Raw genomic sequence first — 9,643 nt, forward strand, 5'->3', positions numbered from 1 at the left:
TTGGATTAGCACCAGGTGTTCATGGAGGGATTGAGCTTCCCATTTCCAAGGGCCATCCATCACACATTCACAATCCATGTTCCTTGTCACTTACAGGTACTGCACTCCTGTTCACATCCCAGAACTCTGGTTCTATGCCCCACAGGGTGGGTATGACCCCCAAGACTTGAGACAATACTGCTCCCACACAGCTTATGGGAACAGCAACTCAAGACCTAAAAATGATTATGTCATGGTCCAGTGCAGGACGTATATAAGACCTGCCTTTAGCCCAGTATGTTAAGCCCTCCTTCTTAAGAGGGAGGTCTTCCATATACATACATCGTTTTCCTTACCCTGAAATTAATTAAACTTCTGTTTTGTCTTGACTCTCCTGTGTCTAGCTTGCTGTTTGACTCTGGATACCCACAGGGTAGAGGCCAGTTCCGGTCCAGTTGACAGTAAAAATGCAATCGCTTTTGTAGAAACAAACCTGTTTCAGTGGGGCCAATAATAGCAATATTATATGATGATCAACTGTGAATGATGTAGCTATTCTGATCAAGACAATGAGTCAAGACAACTCTGGAGGACCCAGGGTGAAAAGGTCTTTGTATATCCAGAGACTTTGCTGCTGCTGCTGTTGCTTGTCCTTCATTTTGAGAGAACTGGTGACCTCTGGGTGCAGATTGAAGCACTTTTTAAAACTCTTTTCATTTTATTTTGTGTTTTCTTTTGCAACATGGCTAATATGGAAATATGTTTTGCGTGACTGCACATATAAAATCTATATCAACTTGCTTCCTTTCTCAAGAGGGAGAGAGAATTTAGAATTCAAATTTTTTTTAATTATTGTTAAAAGTTTTACATATAATTGGGAAATATTTAATAAAATAAACATATGTTTTAAAATAAGGGGGGGAGACTCTTTCAGACCCTGACTCTGTCACCCAATGTGTCAGCCATCCCTCCAGTTCAGTGTCATTCTCAAATTCACTGTGCATGTCCTATGTGCCTTTATCCAAGTCACTGATTAAAATGTTGAATCCCTTTGATTCAGCAATCCCATTGACTGCTCATATACCCTAAAGAAGTCTAAGACAGAACGAAACATCTACTCCAATTGTCTCCTTTCAGTGCCCCTCTGAGACTTTGGCACTGCCCACCCTACAGTGTCATGAGTAGCAATTTGGGTGATCTCTGACAAGAATTAGAGCCCTTTCTCATGGAGTTCTATAGTGGAAAATGAGGGCCACAGATTTTAAATGACTTACCCAAGGTCACACAAGCAGAATTAGAGACAAGTCCTTTGACTGACCAGCCAATAACATACCGCCCCTGCTCTGCATGATCAAATATTACTAATATGAAGCTGAGCTCTCGAGTGAATGAAAAACAGGCACAAAGAGAACCCCCATTGCAGGCCTGGAAAACACGGAGGAAACGTGCGTCCCTCCAGCATAAGAAGTGGGGGTCTGCTCATGAAGATTGTATATACATTATCAGGCGGTAGTAATTCTAAAGGATGTTTCCAGACCTATTGCTCTCCTTTGTTACAGGAGAAGGTTCAGTCTGGGACAGGAGGTATTTGTATTGCTTTTTTTCCAGAAATGTTTGTAATATGTAAGGAGAAAAGACATAAGTATATATAAACATTTATATATATGTAAATATCTTTATATTTATATATATATAAATATCTTTATATATAAATATCTTTATTTATATATATATATATATATATAGATCACCATATGTACGTGGGGGGGGATGATGTTTTTAAGAATCAAAGCCTCAGGTGCAGCTAGTTTCTGCAGTGGATAGAGCACCGGCCCTGAAGTCAGGAGGACCTGAGTTCAAATCCGGGCTCAGACCAAACACTTGACATTTACTAGCTGTGTGACCCTAGGCAAGTCACTTAACCCCAATTGCCAAAAAAAAAAAGAATCAAAGCCTCTTGGGAGAAGCCCATACTCTACCAATCAAAAGTATGGGAAAGTCAAAAAAGTTTTTTCTGCACCCTGCTGGCTCTGTTTGCCCAGCACTCTAGCCAAACATGTCTCAAAGGGGTTACTTTTGTTGGGCAGTTGTTGAGCAGAATGCCTCAGCCCTGAGTGAAGCCCATCACCCACCACCCATTAAGGCAGAGACACTCAGCAGCTGCAGCCCTAGCCCTCTTCCCTCCCAGCCAGGCTGCACCAGTGGAGATTAGCTCAGAATTAGGGTCACATTAGCTAATTAGCACTTGAAACAGTACAGGACCCTGACTGACAGGGGTTCTCTCCAGCTGTCTCCCCAGATGAAATCACCTATATCATGCCTTCACCATGTAAGAAACACCGTGGCATCAGCAGGAGCTGCACCAACATTGACTCTCTGAAGTTGGTGATAGAGCTTATGCCCAATGCTTAGTGCCCCTCTGAGACTTTGGCACTGCCCACCCTAGAGTGTCATGAGCAGTGCTTTGGGTGATCTCTGGCAAGAATTAGAACCCTTTCTCATAGATTCCTAGGGTTTGGAGAGGCTTCAGGGCCATCTATTGTAATCTGGCTCCGACCAAAAATCCCCTTTACATTACCCTCAACAAAGGATCACCCAGCCTCTACTCAGAGACTTCCAATAAGGGAGAGCCCCTCCCCACCAAAGGCAGCCCACTGCTACTCTGGGGACAGCTCTGGTGGTTGAGATGTTTATGAAAAGTCAAAGGAGTTCACTAAAATATTTATGGCAGGATAAAGGAACATGCTTAGAAAGTAGAGTCAGTCACACGCAACCAAAAGGAGTTTCAATCTACCACCATATATCAGAGGACTGATTCTAAACCTCTCTGGCTGCCTTCTTTGGCTTTCTCTTCTTTCCTCATGCATCTGTGCCCCACTCCTCTTGTGTCTGAGGTGCCAGAGCAGACTTCAGTTCCAGCTCTTCAACCACTCCAACCCAGAGCCAACTCCCACCACTATCTCCTTACTACAAAGGGACTTCTTGGCTAGGCAAATGAGCCCAAACCACCCAGTTCTTCAGGCTTAGCTGCAGTCTTAACATCTTCCTCCTGTGAGGTTCTCAGCACAACTCCTCCTTCTTGTCTGCTAGACAACTGTAAAATGTCAAAGCCAGGGAAAATCTTAAGAGCATAGAATATAGAACATAGAGTGTCAGACCTGTGAGGGCCCTTAGGACGGAGAGCATCAAAGCCAAAGGGAGACTTGGGACATAATAAACAGTTGGAAGGTCTTTAAGATATGACATGTCAGAGCTAGGAGAAATCAAAGTATGCTTCCTGGAGGAGGTGTCACTTGGTCTAGAGTTGAGTGTGATCTGAGCAGCTGCAAGTGCACATTGCCATGGTCACATAGCTAACTTGTGCCCTCAGCCCTCTCGAAAGCTGTACTGTCTGTGCTGGCTTCTCTGACAGCTAAGAGGAGTACATTGACCAGAATCCTAAGCAGTACAGACAAGAAGTTGCTAGAGATTGGGTGGAAGAAGGTGATCTCTGGCTAACTGTTCATTTGTCTGTGTGTGTCCAGCTCCTTTTGGTTCTCAGATTAGCAATAAGTTGACTTTTTTGGCAAGTCACCTGAGATATGTGGAATCTCAACTTCCCATCTACTGAGACAGACCTGTCCTCAGGAATACTCAGGGTCCTTCTTTGTAACTGTTTAAGCCCTTTGCCAACTTGAAGTACTCTGTAGAAATGCCCATTATGAGCACGTTTCCTGACTGCTTGCTATCTCCCCTTTCTTCCCAGATGATCCTAAGAAATCACCAAGGTGTTTCAAGAGGTTCTGGACTGCATTCTGTGGGCTGGCATCAAAGAAAGACCCCAAGCTAATCAAGGGGAAGGAGGCTGCCCTCAGAAGAAGCTGATGAACACAACTGCAAAGCCCTTGTGAAGGAGTTTGGTGAATGCCAAGGCCATCCTGATCCTGGCTGTTTGTGTCTTCGCCTGAGCCCCACCTCAGGATCCAGAGTTGGGTCTCCAAGCCTAGAATTCCAACCTTCCTCTTACCACTAAATCACTTGCTGGATCTTGTGCCTTGGACCTCTATTTCATCCAAACTTGGCAAAGGAGAGTAGAACATGCACAGGAAGTATTTGGTATGGAAATACATTTTGGTTTTAAGAAATACATTTAAGTAGAGGGGAGAAGAGGTAACTGAGAAAAGAAGAGGCAGGAATGAGAGAGAAAGTAGACACAGGAAGGGATTTGTCATAAGCAAAACAAACTTCAACCTCATAAGGTGAGCCATGAGGACAGCATTAAAATGAAAGCAAAAGGGTAAAAATCTATTATTGGGGGCTGAGTAAGGTGAAGAGAAGAGAGAAAAGAGGAAGAAAAGCAGATAGCATCAAGTATAAATCATTAGTGCTGAGCATACTCATCTCTCACCACCTTCTTTGTAAAGAGTGAAGTGGGAGCAAAGACAGGAAAAAGATTAAGAGGAAAGGCTGGAGGGAAATACATCCTGTGAAAGTAAATGAGATGAATTCACCCATGAAACAGAAGAGGAAAAAAGAGGGCAAAATGCACTAGAAAGCACAATCCAATAATATGTTTCAAGAAAAACCCTTGAAATGAAAAGATTTGCACAGTGTTAAAAACAAGCACTTCCAGCCAACTCCATTGTACATCAGGTAAACTCCAAAACTAGGAATAGCGATCTTGATCTCAAAAAGGACAACAATGAAAAAAAAAAGACTTAGTTAAAAGAGGTAAACAGGGAGACTGCATTATGCTTAAAGGCATAATTCCACATGCCATAATGCCACAGAAAGTGAATAAATATATCAGTACTTATGTAACATGACTTCCAACCAGCCTAGGATATTTGGTGTGCCGTGTATATGACTCCTAACTGGTAAAGATAATACTGACATGATGCTGCATGCCTGTGTGAGGGGCAAAATTGGTGCAAAGGATTTTTGAGAGAGACAGGCATGGTTCAGTAGAGATGTGTGGGGAGATAAAGACTGTGGAAGCTGCAGGCATATAGTGGAAGCTGACTTCTCAATACGTCTTTGATCTCTAGCTTGCCTTCCTAGAGACTTTAAAGAGAGAATTTCCCCCTGGGTGAAATCACTATCTCTCCCACCTAAAGAGCTCACTCTGTCATGTATTTTCTAGCATATTCTAATCTGTTTTATTCAGATAAATGAGTTTACTCATTATTTGCTATTTGTCATAGTCTTTTGTATAACTAGCATTTGGTGTGAAGGGGCCCAACCAGCAGTTGTAAACTTGGGGCCATTCTTCCGCCTCAGGGATAGTGACTAGTGAAGCAGCTTTTGTTCTGAACTACTGTACCCCTAGACCAGCAATGTTTAAGGGAGCTAAGCGTTATAATTCTAACCAGATACCCCTCTTGGAGATAGGTGAGGGAAAGAGTAAGCATCCAGCCATGGCCCTTTTCTGACCCTCTCAAGGCAGAAATCACAATCTCCCTCAGCAAAGAGTAGGCCAGAAAACTTTTGACAAAACTTAACTCCCATTTCTGTTCAAAACAACATCACTAAAATGTATGAGAATAAATGGACTTTTCCTAATATGGTAAATAGTTTCATTCTAAAAACCAAAAACAGGAATCATATTAACAGAGACAAACTAAATGCATTTCTAATATGACCAAGGGTAAGGCAAGAGTATCTGTTGTCATCACTATGATTTAATGTAGCATTGGAAGTACCAGTTATAGGAACAAGACAAAAAAATAATAAATTGAGGGAATGTGTACAGAGAGGAAAAAATGTTCACCTTTAGCACATATGATGCTGTCTACTTAGAGAACCTTATGGAGTCAATTAAAATTAATCAAAATCATTAAAGAATTTCAGTGAAGTTTCAGGATGTAAAATAAATCCACAAAAATCATCAGCCTTTCTGTACACTGTCAACAAAATCCAGCAAAAAAAGATAGATAGAAATTCCATTCAAAATAACTGCAGAATGTATAAAATATTAATAATATAATAATATAAATAAAATAGCACTATAAGTAAAACATAAAATATAAAACATAAAACAAGCACATACAGGAACTTGTGAATACACTCTTTATAGAAATACAGATCTGCATAATTGGAGACATTAATTGATCATGGAAGGACTAGGCCAATGTAGTCAAAATGATGATACTATCTAATTTATTTATTCAGTGCCATACCAGTCAAACTATCAAATTATTGCATCACATAGCTAGAAAAAGTAACAAATTCATCTGGAGATACTGAAAGCCAAGAATCTCAATGAAATAATGAAAAAAATGGGAAGGAAAGGGGGCTAGCACACCAGATTTCAAACTATACTACAAAGCAATAATCATAAAAACTATTTGGAACTGGGTATTTTTTAACATTGAGTAACAGAACAGATTAGATACATAAGACCCAGATGAAATTGAACGTAGTGGTTTGCTACTAGTAGCATTTTCTCCCAAGTACTCAACTATTAGGGTAAGAATTAATTATTTGACAAAAATTGCTATTAAGCGATCTCGTAGAAATTAGCTATAGACCAGCTCCTTACACCATATACTACAACAAGCTCCAAACATACCCAAATGCACACATGCCCTAGATATCATAAACATAATCATAAACAAGTTTGGAAAGCAAGGAAGAAAATATCTTTGCAAGTAAGAATAGGGAAAGTATATCCCTACCAAACAACAACGGATAGAGAGTCTCACAAAAAGATAGGGTGAAAAATTTCAACAACACAAATTATTTATTTATATAAATGTATAAATAAAAACATGTATTTATTTATATAAATGTATATTCCCACTTACATAAATGCATTTATTTATATAAATGTATAATATATTAACATTATATTAATTGCTGTATGGTATATTATATTAATATAATTGTTGAATGTTTAGATACATTCATATACATTTGTATAAATGTAAATCCAATAACATAAATTCACAAGTTTTCGCACAAGCAAAATCAATGTAGTTAAAATCAGAAATGAAACAGTAAACTGGAGAAAATTTTGCAGCAAACTTCGATGATAAAGATCTAATACCCAAGCTTTATAGGGAATTTATTCAAATATAGGAAAGCAACAGGCATTCCCCCAATAAATAAATGGTCAGAAGATATGAAGAAGTTCTCAAAAAAAAAAAGTCCAAGCTCTCAGCAGCCACATTTTTAAAATCTACATCACTAATAATTAGAGAAATGCAAATTAAAACAATCCTGAGGTTCTACTTATGCCCTTCAGAATGAAATAAAGAAAGGAGCCATATGAACTATTTGCTGTAGCAAAGAACTGGAAACAAAGGGAGTGCCCATCAATTAGGGAATGGCTGAACAAAGTATGGCATATGAATGCAAGAAAAAAATATTGTACCTTAAGAAATAGTGAATAGGATGGAGTCAGAGAAAAGTAGGAGAACTGACATGAACTGATGCAAAAGAAAGTTGGTGGAAGTAGGACAATTTATGCCATAACTACAACATTGTCAAGGTAAAAATGACTGGGAAATATTGAAGAACTAGAATCAATGCAATGATCAATGATGACTCCACCAGATAATGAAGCATGCTGCCCACTTTTTGGAAGAGAGTCAATGGCGTAGAATGAGGCATTTTCAGATACAGCCAATGTGTTGATTTGGTTTGCTTAGTTACACTTATGTTATAAGGGATGGCATTTATTTTTAGGGAAGTGATATGATAGGGAAGTGACACTTTAAAGGGAAGGAAAAAAGGAAAGGAGTATCAAGTGTTTTTGAAACACAAAGAAGAGAACAGAAGAAAGGTCACAAGGGAACATGAATGAATAGAGCAATGCTGAAACTACCACGTTAAAGTTTAAATATGCCCCCAAAACCCAATGGTTATGTAGTGAAGATCATGATTTTGTAAGCAGTCCTGTTTCACAGCAAATGTTCATATTTGTGGATAGTTATGAAGCTCATAATAATAAAATGAAAACTTTCCAAAGAGCTGACAACCAGCATGTCAGGGCCACCCAGCCCTGACACAAACTTGAGAATGGTCCTAACCTCCAATTAGGACTGAGACAGGAGCCTTATCCCCCACAAGCCTCAATTTCCTCATATATAAAATGAGAGGTCTGCTCTAGATGGCCTTGGAAGTCCTTTCCAGCTCTGAGATGCTGTGATTCCAAGACTACGACCTCCATCTCTGTTCCACTGCCCCAGCCTCCTGCTGTATCATTATTGTGACTGTGGGCTGTAGGAACATGGCTTGGGCTGTTTTTGTCAACTTATAGAAAAACTGACAGCCAGACAGATTTGGGGGTCCTCTCTCTGCTTTTCTGGCCCACAAGATGGAGGTCATTACCAAAGACATTCACTCTTAGAAACAGAATCGAAATGGGAGCCAGGTGTTGGAATTTCAGCTATAAGCAAACACCTGCCAGGAATGCACCTGGCCCACTCAGGGTCTGGCACCTCCTAGCCAGCTGAAGGGTGGCAGTCAGTGCTGTTTGGCATACACAAAGGGTGTGCTGATGTCTCATTAGGAAACATGCTTGGAGTCAGACCAATTGATCAAATGGTCCATTATTAAGGACCTCCTGTGTGCCCTCTGCCAGGCACTAAGGATACAAAGAATGAAACAGTCCCTCCCCTCCATCAGAACGTTATCCTCACGCTGTGAAGCAGTGTGGCATGTTGCCACACTCGGCAAGAAAGACCTGAGCTCAAGCCTTGCTTCTGATTTCCACTGGTGGCACTTCTAAGCTCTCAGTGCCCTAGCCTCTCTGTTTTCAGAGTAAGTGCTGATATGCACTGGCAGAGGGAGTTTCCTCTTCTGAGAGTTCCCGGTATCACTGAAGTCACACATTCAATCACCTAGTTCTGTGCTATGTATCAGGGCAATGTGCTAGGTGTTAGGAACATTAAAATATCCTTAGGTAGAGCTATGATCTCAACTATGTGCTTGTTCCCTCTAGTGTTGCTGTTGTGTGCCAGTGTAGATGGACTCTGGTCCCTGTCCTTCCAGAAGCCTGCCAACCCCCTCACCCCCTAATGATGCTGATAGCACCCCATCCCCATACCTTATCATCCTACACATGGTCTTTGGTCCTTGTCCTCTCAGATGCCTACCAACCCCCTCATCTCCTAATGATGCTGATAGAAACCCATCCCCATGCCTAGTCACATGGATTCTGGTCCTTGTCCTCTCATAAGCCTGCCAACCTCCTCACCCCCTAATCATGCTGATAGCACCCCATCCCCATGCATAGTAATCCTATACATGGACTCTGGTCCTTGTCCTCTCAGAAGCCTGCCAACCCCTTCACCCCCAATCAAATGTGCTTGGGCCTTCTCAATTCTTCCTACAATTTAGCTCCTTCCCTAAAGGAGCTTACATTCTTCTGGAGGTGAGGAATGATATGATAAAAAAAAATATATAATAATTTGCAAAGAAAAGGTGTACCATCAACTAGGCTTGAGCCACAGGAGGAAGGAGGCAGCCCAAGCAGCTGTCGCTAAAGAAAGCCTTGTTGGGCATAACTTCAGTTCATTGACAGTAGCTGGAAGCCATAAGCACTCCTCCAACTGCTGTTACCAAGACAACCTGGGCAGGCCTGGAGTTGGCTGCCTGGCAGCATCACTTCTCCCTCTTCCTCTCCCCCCATTCCAGAAGCCATCATCTGCTGCCCTCCACCCTCTGCCCTTGCCCGCAG

The sequence above is a fragment of the Phascolarctos cinereus genome, unplaced genomic scaffold (genome assembly GCF_003287225.1).
Source record: "Phascolarctos cinereus isolate Bilbo 61053 unplaced genomic scaffold, phaCin_HiC Scaffold_4;HRSCAF=312, whole genome shotgun sequence".
In the NCBI taxonomy this organism is placed as follows: Eukaryota; Metazoa; Chordata; class Mammalia; order Diprotodontia; family Phascolarctidae; genus Phascolarctos; species Phascolarctos cinereus.